We start from the raw sequence: 13,176 nt of genomic DNA, 5'->3' as shown, positions 1-13,176 counted from the left end.
AAATAAAACTACCTCTTCCCCTAAAAAAAAAACCAACAAGACACCCACACTCTGGCAGCTAACCCTGACAGCTAACTACCTTCATTGAAGTGCTTTATGCTTAAACCAGGGTGGGGGACATGAATAAAGAGAAGGGTCACTGCCTTTAAACAATTCACCACAATCCAGATGGTACTTCAAGCCTCTGCTCCTGCTTTCCAGCAGTGACTCAGGACAAGACAGAGATTCGCTAATGGGCATTTAATCACCAAAGGGCTGAGGATGTCCGGGATTTTATTCTGTAATGTTTCTAAGACTGTGTCCGTTAAATGCAGACAAAAAAGGAAGACGTCTTGGCAGAACAGAAGAAGTGATGCCCACTTGAGGATCAGATTGATTTTAAAAATTATTCACGGCAGACAGCCTAGTCTATGCTCCAGCTCTCCGGCGGGGGCTTCGGTGGTCTCCCGCTGCTCCGCTCCATCATTTGCTAATGGATCATCTGGATTGGGAGCATTTAACCAAGCCTGGATCGCCAGCAGAACTGGGCGGATCTGCTGGGCCGGGGAGCACTTATCTTCCAACATATCTAAACATGTTCTTCCCAACTTTTCTGGATGATAAGTTTTGGCCATGAAACATACTTTAGGGGCTGCTATCGGGTAATTTTCTGGTAGGAATAGTTCAAGCTTAAAAGTCCTTCCCTCAAAGGGGGACCCCGGGGGGCCAGCAATGACCCTATGAAAATAACAGGCATTGTTCTCATCTGGTTCTGCTTTTATGCCAGGAACTGGTTCTGCCAGCAAATGCTGTTTCCCTGATAATCCTGTGGGGGCAACCCCACTGTCTTGTCGGATCCGGAGTTCTGCCTCTGGTCTCGATTATCCCAATACTACTTTTTAAACATCCCTTTGCTCAAATTGTTATTATGTATGTATGTATGTATAGGGAGGGAGGGACGGTGGGAAGGGAGGAAGGAAGGAAGGAAGAGAGGAATCCAAGTAACTTGTGAACACAATATTTGCCTACATTGCCTCATTCCAGGCCACTGAGGTGAAGGCAGAATTGAAGATGAATCTTGAACTCTTTTTAGTGATTTGCTTATTTTAGCGGCATGGACAAAGTAATTCTGAAACTACTTTAGCTGGATTCAAGAATGGAGCTGACTAAACGCGCTGGTTATTGGGAGCCAAGTTCTCACCGCGGAAGAAGGGACACACAGATATGACTCCCACTGCCAAATCTGACACAATTTGAGTGCCAAAATAATTAAGCACAGTACTGAATTACACTCCATTGAAAACAGAGGAATTCACCAGTCCATGCTAATAGATTAGACTGATAGGTAAACAGAGAGATGAAATAAGGGCTCTAGTTTGCAGCAGAATGCCAGGAGCTGATTGGTCAGTGTGCAGGGGGTGACGGAGCAGGAAAAATCACTATTTTGCAAGCATCGGAAGTAATGACTGGATCAGGCAAGAGTCATCAGTAAATGATCAATCTGGGGGGGATTTTGATAAGGAGCAGGAGAGTTGCATGGCAATGAGGTATAGCACTCTGACTGATTATTGGTGGTGAGGGAGAGAAAGAAAACCATAACGACAGAACAGAAAATAAGACAACGGTCTGCACAGGCGATCAAACTTCACATCAGCTCCAGAGGACAGGTCCGTATTGTGTGAGGGCAGATGGGAGGAGCTAAGGGAGACCCAAGTTCCCTTGATGAGAGCGAGATGAGGAGGTGTACTCTGAATTAGTCATGATGGAAGACTCAGACAGGCACAAAATAAGCAACCTTCTATTTTTTTTAAATGTCAAGGGAAACTCTGATCCTATAAAATGTGAACATTTTCCAAGAAGACATCCAGATAGCCAGCAGACACCTTTAAAAATGCTCGACAAACACACAAAGTGTTTAGAGATAAGAGTGGATAGAAGGGTATATATGTAACTTACCCTCAAAAAATAATTATATCCCAGTGTATGTGTGTACAGGAAAGTAAACGATAGAGGAGGTTGGGGTAAAAATGTTAATAAGAAGTCTGACAAAGGGCATTGCAGATGCATTTTGTACTAGCTTTCTTTTCCTTTTTTTTTTTTTTTTAGATTTTATTTTTCAGTAATCTCTATACCAACGTGGGGCTTGAACTCACAACCCTGAGATAGAGAGTCACATGGGCCACCAACCAAGGCAGCCAGGCACACCTAGTTTTGTTTTTCCAATTGTAAAATTGTTTAAAAAAAAAAATTAGAAGAGGGGCACCTGGGTGGCTCAGTGGGTTAAAGCCTCTGCCTTCGGCTCCGGTGAGGATCTCAGGGTCCTGGGATCGAGCCCTGCATCGGGCTCTCTGCTCAGCAGGGAGCCTGCTTCCCCCCTCTCTCTCCACCTGCCTCTCTGCCTACTTGTGATCTCTGTCTGTCAAATGAATAAATAAAAATCTAAAAAAAAAAATTAGAAGAAAGGATCCACAACTACAAATTCTAATTTTACAAACAAAATATAGAGGTCAGGAATGGTTGACAGGGGAAAAGGATGATGTTAAATCTTTGGAGCACCAAGGGGACACCGTGGTTCCAGCACAGTGATGGGGACTTCCAACTTGAAAGATGATGCAAAAAGTAAGAGCTATAGAGGAACGGGTGTGTTGCCTGAGATGAAGGAGGATGGGGAAAAGTATTTGAAAAATGGATGTCCCAATTTATCTGAAAGAAATGTGAAAAGGGGAAAAGCATGAACAATAATAAATATAGTAAATGGCAAAGATACAGTAAAAGGAAGGAATCAAACTACCACAAGAGATGGGAATGGGGGCAAGTCCAGGATCAGACAACAGGGACTCTCAGACTGGGTTAAGATACAATATGGCGCTCTACGATCTCTAGGAGACACATACTGTACATGTTTTCACAGAAAATTTGAAAAGGGGTAGGTAAATATTAATCAGACATATGCAAACCAGAGAATATCAGATGAAAAGAAATTCCAAGGCAGTCCTTTCTGCTCAGATCTGATCTCAGGTTCATGTGATCGAGCCCCACATCAGTCTCCATGCTCAGCACGGAGTCTGCCTGAGGTCCTCTCTCTTCCTCTGCCCTTCACCCCTAAATAAATAAATAAATAACTTTTCCCCCCAAAGGGAGAATTTGTCTAGCCATGAATAACATGAATGATGGCCGTCACAGGCCATAATTTGGAAGCGATCCCTCATTAAATGTTGAACCTAATCTCATAATGCTCTATTGCTGAAGGCATTCTGATTTTCTTTTTAACGTAAAGGACCGCAAATTCATGCTTTGGGGGAGTTTGTATTACTGATCTCGGATATCTTCATTCATGCTGAGGAACAGATAAGATAGCTTCAAATGGTGTGTCAGATCTACTAAAGTTATAGCTGTTAAGGCTTCCGCGTCTTTTTTATAAATTACTAAAAGCAAGTAGCGAACCCCCTACAGGGCAGTTCCCAGGAAGGCTTTAGGGACTGGTTCCTTTTTCCATGTCTGAGTTTCTGCTGCCACCTACAGTCTAGTCTGGGCACAGCACTTTGCCTTCTGGCGCTGTTTCACAGTTGCCAAATGGTCCCTTAAACACCGGTATTGGCTGTATCTTGCACAGTGAATATGGTGTGTATCCAGGACTTACAGACATACATCTATGTGTCAGGAAGGAAATGGCACAATTAATTCATACCGGGAACATCTTCCCATGCCAGGCCCTGAGATGACGCCTGTGTAGACTCCCAGGGTCACACATTCTCAGCCTGGAAATTCCACGTAGTCCACACTACCCCTCCTGAGTTAGCCAGAGGTTGAGAAGAGGCCACACCCCACCCACCCCGACCCCCCAGTGGAAATAAGAATGACAAAATTCACAGGAAACACCAGCATCTATTTCCTGCTTCCTCTGAGCCAGACCTCTCGTCCGTTCATCATCCCATCTACTCCTCACAATCAGATAGCTACTCTTACCCCTTCTTTACAAACAAGGAAACAAACCAAGGTTCAGAAAAATCAAGTTCCCTGTCCAAAAAAAAAAATAATACAACTAGTAAATGATAAGCCCCAGGTTCAAACACAAATCTTGGGTTTCAAAGTCAACAGCTCTTGATAGTATGACGTGCTTGATTCCCTCATGTACCTGGGAAGATCACCCCACAGCTGAGCAACCAGGATGACCACTCCCCCCACGAATGGTAAAATGTCCTTTCACCATGAGGCTTTTCCATATTTTATTTTCCTGATGGTATCTATAGAGAAATGTCCCATTCAAAAAACCGAGGGTGGGGTGCCAGGGTGGTACAGTGGGTTAAGTGTCTGACTCTTGGTTTCAGCTCAGGTTGTGATCTCCTGATTCCAGAGATCAATCCCCCCAGGGACTCCTCATTCAGTGCAGAGTCTGCTTGAAAATTCTCTCCTTCTCCCCCCCCCCCAATAAATAATCTTAAAAAGAAACTGGAGCAAGTGGGTGCATGAAATTGCTAAATTCACTAATCTGAGAAGTCAGATTAGTAAAATGGCCATATTAGGTGACTGCACTAGCGTCAGTGAGCTGTTCATCGGGTAAAAGACATTACCATTTCCCCCTCCCTCCCTCCTTCCTCCCTCCCTCCTTTCTTTTCTTCCTTCCTTCCTCCTTCCCTCCTTCTTCCCTCCCCCCTCCCTCCCTTCTTTCCTTCCTTCCTTCCTTCCTTTTTCCTTCTCTTCTTCCTTCTTCCCTCCCCGCCCTTCCTTCCTTCTGTCCCCCATTCATTCATGTCAACAGGTTCCTGGAGCTGTGTTGGCCACAGAAAGCAAACCAGGATACAATGCAGTGGTTGCACCAACAGGGGCGTGTGGGGTCCGGGGGGTGGGCAACGTGATACACTATCATCCATCACCATTCATCTCGAGTCCATTACTGCATTTCCTTCTTCAGATACCTTCTTCATGAAAATGGTCTGATATCTTCCTCAAACTACAAAGGTAATACAAACCTTTCTTTTTATTGGTATGGGTTTCAGAGTTTATATTTTCTTACTTTTTTCCACTTTCACGCAGTTTTCCGCCTTTTGCTTGGCTTGGCTTCACTCTATCTTCTCCCTGCCCCACATGCCTCAGGATAGCCCCCACTTAGCAGGATGACACATACTGCAAATATTACATTTATTCCTCCACGTTTCTATATTCACACGTGGACATATAAATCCTTACACCTTTGGGAGGAGAAAAGTCAAGAGAACACTTCTTTCTGCGTGTACCTATAAAGTGTGCAAACTATTGCTTGGCTGTTGTCTTGCACCTGCTCAGCATCTGTGTTCCCCTGCAGCTGGAAGGTTCCAGAAGCCACCTGCTTCAACCCCTGCCTGTGGCAAGTGACAGGCAAAGCCCCCACCTTGGGTTATTCTTCTCTTAAAGATCTTCCTGATCATGGGGCACCTGGGTGGCTCACAGGGTTAAGCCTCTGCCTTCAGCTCGGGTCATGATCTCAGGGTCCTGGGATCCAGCCCCACATCGGGCTCTCTGCTCAGCAGGGAGTCTGCTTCCCCCTCTCTCTCTGCCTGCTTGTGATCTCTTGCTCTCTCTCTGTCAAATAAATAAATAAAATCTTAAAAAAAAAAAATCTTCCTTATCAAAGGCTTAGTGTTGGCCAGGCAGGTGAACCCAAACACGTCTGTGTTTTGCCTTTTAAGGCAGATACGATGTTTTCTTACATCTAAGTAACAACTCTCCAGCTTCATTTAAATCCATTTTACAGAGTAAATATTTATTGGATCCTGTGTTTCTAAAATCCTTAAAAGTTATTTGAGAAAACAAAGCCTACCCTTAAGGAGAAAGTACTGATGATTCCAGGGGAAATTCAAGGAATGGAAAGAGCCCAGGCTTTGAAGTCTCAAACCCAGCCCCGCACCTGTAGGCTGTGTGGCCTTGGTCAAGGCAGTTCACCTCTCTGAGCCTCTGTGTAGACATTATAAACTCCTTATTATCTCACAATTGAGATAATATATGCAAAGTGCTTCGCAAAAGCCAAGACGCGGGCGTTAGTGATAAATTTTAGAAGAATACTGCTGACCCAGTTTTCTACCCCAGAAGAGATGCTCCCCTTGGCTTGGCAGAGAGAAGCAGAAGGGAAGCAAACAGGAAAATGCAACAGGGTGACCAGGAGAAGGGGGTTCTAAGTCCACATCGCATGTCCCCACATTAACCGTAGGGCTTGAAATAACAAAAGCCCCCAGAGGAGCTGAAGATTTGAAGACAGGAAGTCGCCCCTATCTTACCTCCTGCGTGGATCCTGGGAGACAGCAAGACCAGGCATCCCTTCCCCCAAACGGAGAAGATGCCAGATGAGGCACCAGATGCCCCCACATGCACCTTGACTCTGAACCCCCATGGAACTTAGATGCAATGCTGTGGGGGTTGGGGGGTAGCGGTGAGAACCCTGGAATTCACAGCAGAAAACCTGACTTGCCTAACATGGCGTTCCAACTCTCCATGGCGTGTGGGCCCAAGTATGAATTCAGATCTAAAAAATAACTGATAAATTTCACGGGAAGGGCTTGTGTCTGAGACCTGAGCAATCTGTTTCTCTTTTGCAAATAAAGCACTAACTGGCTGTCATAGATGCTCCATCAATGCTAACGATGATGGTCGCTAATGACCATACAGGCTAAAGGAACAATGCAGTGACGCAAGATGAGAAAGTTCTTTAAATTGGTTGTTTTCTTTTTAAAGATTTTATTTAGTTGACAGATAGAGATCACAAGTAGGCAGAAAGGCAGACAGAGAGAAGAGAGAGGAGGAAGCAGGCTCCCCGCTGAGCAGAGAGACCGATACGGGTCCCAACCCCAGGACCCTGGGATCATGACCCAAGCCAAAAGCAGAGGCTTTAACCCACTGAGCCACCCAGGCACCCCGTGGATGAGAAAGTTCTGAATGATAAAGGTCCCCAAGTGTGAGGGCCCTGGAAGTGCACAGCCCAGACCTCCTCCTGCAAGGAACCAGCTGACTGGCCGCCCTGCATCTCCTCTCCAGACTGCTCCAGGCCAAGGCCAAGGACTGGGGCTCCTCTGACCCTGCTTCAGCTCTGGAACTCCACTCTGCTCCAGCCTGGCCAAGGCCCACATTCACCCAGCGGCAGAAAGAACCTAGGTGGCTTCATGAAGAGGTCGGCCTGGGGGACCGATAGGAAATAGACATGGCCCAGCTTAAATTCAGGGACTGAGAACTCAGATCCATGGGACCTTTGGAGCAAGTGTGGGGCTGGGCTCTGGAGGTCTGTCCACCTGCAGACCCGGTTGAGGAGGCTGGGCTTTATGGTGCATCCTTCCAGGGAGGTATTGTCACCCAGCGAAGCAGTAAAGCATCGAGGTCCCTTCCCAGCCATGCTACCACAAAGCCCACCAGACACTAAGCTCAGAAGACACGCAACTTACAATCAGCTCAGGAAAAAGTCCCTCCCATACACAGCTGGGCACAACTTTCCAAGTATTTCAGGAGAAGATCTAACACAAAAGCAAAAATGAAGTAAAAGAGACAAAAAATAAACAAGTAGAAGCCAGAAATTCAGAAGAAACAGAGAGAATGCAGGGAGTGAAAAAAATTCCATGGAAATGTTGAATATGTCAGTGACATAAGCCAGCGCAGCATCTGACGAAACAAGATGAGTATAAACCTTTAAAAAGAACGAAGAACAAGGAAAGCCTTGGAAATTAAAAATCGGATGGCCTATATATTTCTAAAAATCAGGACAAGTGTTGACAATAGATCTCTCAGGGCACCTGGGTGGCTCAGTAGGTTAAGCATCTGCCTTAGGCTCAGGTCATGGTCTCAGGGTCCTGGGATCGAGTCCCGAGTCGGGCTCCCTGCTCAGTGGGGAGTCTGCTTCTCCCTTTCCCTCTGCTCATGCTCTGTCTCAAATAAATAAATAAAATATTTTTTGAAAAAGAAGAAAATAGATCTCTGAGATAGTTTTTTTTAAAAGACAAGGGGAGGTGAAAGGTAAATGAACCAGGGAATCGTGGCAGGAAGCAGGACAGGAATGCACACATTTGGTGGCTAGAAGTGTCAGAAGTAGAGAAGCGAAGGGCTCTGCGCAAGTAGTGAGGGAGGTACCCAGGAAGGGAGAAATAGAGGTTTTCCTCATAGTCAGCTTCTAGTACCAGACAAAATCCAAAATTAAAATTCAAAGCACCTCACATCTTTTCAGCTGACGGTGAGGCATAATTCTGAGAATTGGGGGGGGGGGTGGAGGTGGCGGCAGGACATCCCCTCTGCCAGCAGGCACTGCCCTCTTGGGTACACGTCTGAAAACCAAAAGAAGTCAGAAATGGAAAAAATAAGGACATGGTCTTCAAAAAACAAAGGAAGGAGAGAGTGTGAAAAAAATCAAAATCCCAACAACCTACTTAAGATCAGACTTTTAAATGAATTTCCATTTTCTATTGGGGCGGGGAGCCAGAAGCCCAGATGAATGGTTTGGAGAACATAAGACGGCCCATGACACCGGCGATCACCTTCCTGCGGACGAGTGTGAAATCTCCAGGCTCAACTTCCTTAAACTCCAACCACACAGTTCCAACACGGGGCGGAATTCTCGATAAGCCATCAGTATCCGTCAGATGACCGCAGGCGACGTTCACTTGCTTTCGGGAGGCCCCTCCTGTAGCTCCTTCCTCCTGCTCCTAATCAGCGGGTCTACCGAGCTTTACCGATGTCATCCCAGGAGGTGAGCAAGGGGTAGAGACGCGTGAGAAATACTCCAGCAAAAACTGTGTCTCTTACATTATAGTGAAAAGGCCACGAGCCCCAACAAGCACATGTTCATTTGTTGGAATGAATCAATAGAAACCTCATGAGAAAAACTCCCATAGAGCCTCTAATTCCACAATGAAATTATTAATGCTGTTCTTAGGATATGAACAACTGATGCTTTTTTGGTGATCTGTACTATGCGACACAAAAACAAAATTCTTATGCAAATACATGCAGATTTCCACCATACCCCCTCCTTACCCACCAGGCTCAGGCTGTAGCCAAGCCCTCCCAGGAAGAGACCGACTCTAGGGTTGTGCACCATTCGAAGAATGACCTCCAACTTTTTCACTTCTCAAACAGAATCTGGTAAAAACTAGGCACTTCCTTGCAGCTGGTTAAGCTGATACAGATATTTCCTCATCCCAGTTAAGGTGCTACAAAAGATGTCATTTCTGATGTATTTGTAAATGCTGAAATTTAGAAATAAAATTCTGTCTTCTAATATATTCAATAGAATCCAAGCACTCTAGCTATTTAATAACCACCACGATTCATTTTAAATATGCATGAGCTCCTCTCATAGTAAGACATTTGACATTTTTTCTTTTCCTCCTCCACGCCATTTCATTTCTTGCAGAACTGTATCCTTTGGCAACACTTTTTTAAGCTCACAAGTCTTTTTTCAACCATGCTTCATGTTTTTTGGCCATCAAAATACATGTATCTAAAAAGAAAATTGCATTTTTTGTTGTTGTTGTTGCCTGTCATCATAGAACTCTAAGCGCTACGCTTCTTTTCCTTTGGATTGATTATCTTTACAATAATTTTAAACAAAGCAACATCAGTATCTTTCAAATTGTGATAGTCAACAGAAGAAGTGAAGAGGCATTGGAAGGACATCATTTACTTAAATGAATGTGGCTCTTTTATTGCGAACTTTGTGTATCCATAGATCAAAATTAGTTTGAACAAAATAAGGTTCAGCATCCAATCTCTTCCTATTTTTCCTTATTAAAGAGTTAATCGAGGGACACCTGGCTGGCTCAGTCCATGGAGGGATAGACTCTTAATCTCGGGGTGGTGAGTCAGAGCCCACGTTGGGTATAAGATTTCTCAAAAATAAAATCTTTAAAAACAGAAAAAGACTTAAGCAAAGAGGTCATTCACATAAATAAGTGGAAATGCCAGGTGTGTTGTTACCAAAGTGTTATCCACGTGTTTGAATTCCTCTGTAATAATACACGGAGAACTTCACCATGGTCTATCATATCATCATTGCCAATCATCTGTCAGCTGACAAATCTCTCCTTTTCATTTTGCTCCTGATTTGCAAAAGCATCTGTTACCCGGACATTAGACTCCATCATTCACCAACACAAACCTGTTCTTCCGCCAGTTACCGCAGAGATTTTTGCTCTCCAGGGCAATGAACAGGCTTGGAGGCCCGGCAGGGAGTGGGGATTGAGAGGGTGGGGAGTGAGGAAAAGGGCATTTGGGGAAGAGACGCCCCCTGGTGGCCTCGCACCTTCAATGCAGAAGGATTTTAGATAAGAGTACAAAGGGAAGTGATTTACCTGTAAACAAATGTCTGAAAACCACCTTGCAAGAAGTGCTTCTAAAGTTTCCGTGCAAGGTCAGGGCTATGCATACCTCTGTTCAAAGACTACTGATTCGGAACTCCAGGACTACAAGATCTTGCTAAGAGTACAGCATGCTAAGAGAAGCGCTTAGTTAGGCGAGATGGGAAGGCACTTGGCAATGATGCACTTCTGTAGGGTCTATGTTTCTCCAAATGGACTTCCGGGGTCACTTGCATCCAACATGACCTCGGTGTTTATTTAATATGTTTAAAATAAGCATTTCTAGACTCCACCCTAGGCCAACTGACCTGGAATCTAGGAAGAGAGACCTGTTTTTCTTTAACGAGCAAGCCTTGTGTTTCCTAGGCACAGTAAAGTTGGAGAATATTCTCTTGGCCATCTAGTTTCTATTTTTTTTTTATCTAGCTGAAGCACCAGAGGGCGTGTACTTAGCTGTATCTTTAGCCCACCGCTGCCTTTACTGAATTTCATCTTATGTCTGAAGATTTTGTAAAAGTTACGAACACATGTATGTATGATACCCTCACATCAGTTTATTACATTGTTATAGAGCACACTGATGTCTCTGCCACTCTGTCTCCTGCACCGTAAGTCTTTTTAAGGAATTTAATTTAGAAAGCAATGCTTAGAAATACAGTATTTCCCTTACTCGTCTGGCATGAGATGCAACACATTGTAACAAAAATGCGTTGACCCTGTTTTTTTCTTTTTTTTTTTTTGCCCTAACTGCCTGAAGCTCATTAAGTTAACTTAAAGTTTAATCACATCAACTATGCTGAACTTTGTAATTAAAAAAGGGATATTCTTTCTTACTGATCTTGAATTTGTACATCAGTTTTAAAAAGTCATTGTGTTTTTGTAATAATATTCAAATATAAATTTTTTAAAAGTTTTATTGATTTAAGTCATCTCTATACCCTGCATGTGTCTCGAACTCATAACCCCAAGATCAGGAGTCACTCGCTCTTCTGACTGAGTCTGCCAGGGGCCCCTGAAATCTAAGTATTTCACAAGACTTTCTGCATGTAACTTAGGCCAGCAGGTTTAGTTATTTCTTTTTTATATCTTGTTAGTTATTATTTTTTGTTTTTTAGAATAACATAGATTAATTATACACAATTTTAGAAAGCCTGATAAAAGTATAAAGAAGAATCGATCTGCAATCTTATCGTTCGGAGACAGTCACAGTATTTTCTTGCTTTTCTTTCCTTCTTTTTTTGTATATATGGGGAGTTTTCAGGGTTTGGGGGGTTGTTATTATTGTTTTTACAGACTTGAAATCATACTATGTGCTGTAAATCCTGACTTATTTGAAAATTTAACATGATTCTATCTACAGAAGCATTTAACCCTGTCATTAAATATTCTTGAGAAACCTAACCTATGTATCCCTTCTTCTGGATATATCAAAATATATAGATCTCCTCTGGTTGCTTCTAGTTATCTTCTGCTAAACCAATACTGTGATAAGCATATGATACTCATGTTTTATGTTCACCTGTGATCATCTTGAGATAGACTTCTAGAAGCAAAATCACTAGATCAATGGGTAGGAACATGTAAGTCTTTTGTGATGTTGTGCCATTTCACTTTCTAGAAATGTTCTCTGAAGCTTGTTTAATTCTCTAGCTCCCCAAACTCCATAAAAATAAAACCCTCAGTTCTCCCTCTGCAAGTTTCTTTTATCCATTCCCGCGGCCCTAGTTCAAGTCCTGCCATCTCTTACCTGGGCTGTCGGGAGCCTTCACTACGTACCAGGGTTGGTCTCTGATTCTTCTCTTCCTGCTCCTCCTCCTCTCTCCCCCTGCCCCTCTCCCTCTGTACTCTCACCTCCTCCTTCTTTTTAACTGGGATATTTTCTTTTTAGTATTTTGTTTTCCCTATACTCAAATTAGCTTTTCTTCCTCTTTTAATGAGTGAATAATTGTCCATTCCATAGCACAGAGCCTTCCAGAAGTGGCTGGAGTAGTGAACAACATTCTTTATCTTTTGGTTAAAAATGTCCAAGTCCTTATCTTTATTAGGCAAGGAGCTTGAATGCCCTGTGTGCCCAAGAGGAAAAGAAGCCCACATTTGGCAGATGTGTCCAACAAAGCTTGGACAGATAGCTTCTCTAATCATGGATCTGGCTCTCTTTTTTCTTCGCTTACAAACATTGAAAGGTTAATGTTTTATTACAACTTGGATGAAGTCCACATTTCTTGCACTGTAATCAAGACCATCAAGACCTGTTCTCAGCCTGGTTTCTGGCGTTATCGCTCATGAACACGCCGTTCTCCCTGCTGCCTAAGTGCACCAGTGGTTCTGCTGAAAATGCTCCCAGTCTGGCATCTCATCCCTTGATTCACTTGACCCTAGAGTCTCCCTCTGTCCAAATTCTACACAGACGTCAGCATCAGTTTGCATGCTCCCCCGAGAAGCCCGCCCTTCTGCTTGGACTCAGTTGCTCCTGTCGCTGGCACCCACAGAATCCCGCTTTGCCTAATGCTTCCAAATGCCTTCCTTTGCCTCCATCACAACCCTGGGGAGCCCTCAGGGTGGGATCTATGCCTTCTTCTTTATTTCCGTATCTCCCAGCCCAGAGGCCAACGCATGTTTATGCTCAAGAGATATTTGTTGTGTGAATAAATTAGTACTAAGTGGGAAATACAAAAACGAAGAAGATGGAAAGACTAGAGAGGACCCTCCCCCCACTGCCACCATATAAGGTTAGTACTTAATTGCATACACTGAAGAGATCCATGATAGGATTTTCACAACCAAAAGGTAGCCTCTGGATCATCTCTATCGGATGACATTTGTTTTCTAGTATCTTAAAATTAGGTACTGAGACAGGGTCTGTGGTGGAAAGGGCAGGATAATGGAATGG

The 13,176-nt window shown here is 43.8% G+C and overlaps 1 pseudogene; it reads right to left on the bottom strand.

Moving 5' to 3' along the window:
• Positions 1-378: 378 nt before the first annotated feature.
• Positions 379-1,303, bottom strand: LOC111144461 (annotated as a pseudogene).
• Between the last annotated feature and the right edge of the window lie 11,873 nt (positions 1,304-13,176).

The sequence above is a fragment of the Enhydra lutris genome, unplaced genomic scaffold (genome assembly GCF_002288905.1).
Source record: "Enhydra lutris kenyoni isolate GAN:26980312 unplaced genomic scaffold, ASM228890v2 scaffoldscaffold11, whole genome shotgun sequence".
NCBI classification, from domain to species: Eukaryota; Metazoa; Chordata; class Mammalia; order Carnivora; family Mustelidae; genus Enhydra; species Enhydra lutris.
This window is presented reverse-complemented; position numbering and strand designations above follow the sequence as displayed.